Consider the following 1,823-nt stretch of genomic DNA (forward strand, 5'->3'; position numbering starts at 1 on the left):
GAATGAAAAAGGCGAAGTCAAAACAGATCCAAAAGAAATCCAGAGGATCATGAACACCTACTTTGAGAACCTGTACTCTAATAAAATGGAAAACACAGAAGAAATGGACAGATTTCTAGATACTTATGAATTACCAAAGTTGAACGAAGAAGATAAAAACATTTTAAACACCCCAATCACTATCAGTGAAGTTGAAAATATAATTAAAAACTTACCAACAAAGAAAAGCCAGGCCCTGATGGATTCACTGCTGAATTTTACAAGACATTTAGAGAACTACTACCATTACTCTTCAAACTTTTCAATGAAGTCAAAAGGCAAGCTCTACTTTCAGATTCATTCCTGGAAGCAAGTATCACTTTGATTCCCAAACCAGGGAAAGATACAACCAAAAAGGAGAACTACAGACCAATCTCCTTAATGAATATAGATGCAAAAATCCTTAATAAGATACTAGCAAACACAATACAGAGGATTATTAAGAAGATCATCCATCCTGACCAAGTTGGATTTATTCCAGAGATTCAACGGTGGTTCAACATACGAAAGTCAATAAATGTAATATTTTATATTAACAAAGTCAAGGACAAAAACCATATGATCCTCTCAATAGATGCAGAAAAAGCATTTGATAAAATTCAACAACCATTCATAATAAAAGCCCTGCAAAAAATTGGAATAGATAGTCTATACCTCAATTTAATAAAGGCTATCTTTGAAAAACCATCAGTCAACATCATATTAAATGGCCAAAAAATGAAAACCTTCATGTTAAAATCAGGAACAAGACAAGGATGCCCATTTTCACCACTTCTCTTCAATAGAGTTCTGAAAACATTAGCCACAGCAATTAGACAAGAGAAAGAAATTAAAGCAATAAATATAGGAAAGGAATAATAGTCCTTTGTCTGAGGAACAGCTGGTAAAATTTTTCCCACATTGTAGATTGTCTCTTAGTTCTGCTGATGGTTTCTTTTGAAGTACAGAAGCTTTTTAATAAGTTGAGATCCCAGTTGTTGATTCTATCTGTCATTATTTGCTGATGATATGATATTCTACATTGAAAATCCAAAAAACCCCACCAAAAAACTTCTAGACTTAATTGACAGATTCAGTAGAGTATCTGGATACAAGGTGAATACCCAAAAATCAATACCCTTCTTATTAACAAATAACAGACACACAGAGAGAGAAATAAGGGAAAATTTTCCTTTTACAATAGCATCCAAAAAAATGAAGTATCTAGGAATCAATCTAACAAAAGAAATAAAAGATCTCTACACTGAAAACTACAGCATTCTGAAAAAAGAAATTGAAGAGGATATAAAAAAATGGAAAGATATCCCCTGCTCCTGGGTAGGAAGACTCAACATAGTAAAAATGGCCATACTAACACAACTGCTATGTACATTCAATGCAATGCCAATTGAAATTCCAACACTATATTTCACAGAACTAGAAAAAAAGAATAAAAAAATTCATTGGGAACCATAAGAGACCTAGAATAGGAAAAACCATTTTAGGAAACAGACACATGGCACCAGGTGTAACAATTCCCAATTTGAAACTATACTACAAAGCCACTGTGATAAAAACAGCATGGTACTGGCAAAGAAATAGGCCTGAGGCTCAGTGGAACAGACTGGAAGACACAAAAACAAACCCAGATGTACTCAGCTACCTCATCTTTGACAAAGGAGCTGACCATCCTCAGTGGAGGAAAGATAGCCTCTTTAATAAATGGTGTTGGAAAAACTGGATGTTAACCTGCCACAGATTAAAATTAGACCCTTATCTTTCGCCATGCACTAAATTAAAATCCA

This window comes from Fukomys damarensis, unplaced genomic scaffold, assembly GCF_012274545.1.
Source record: "Fukomys damarensis isolate Sample0158 unplaced genomic scaffold, DMR_v1.0_HiC HiC_scaffold_14, whole genome shotgun sequence".
NCBI lineage: Eukaryota > Metazoa > Chordata > Mammalia > Rodentia > Bathyergidae > Fukomys > Fukomys damarensis.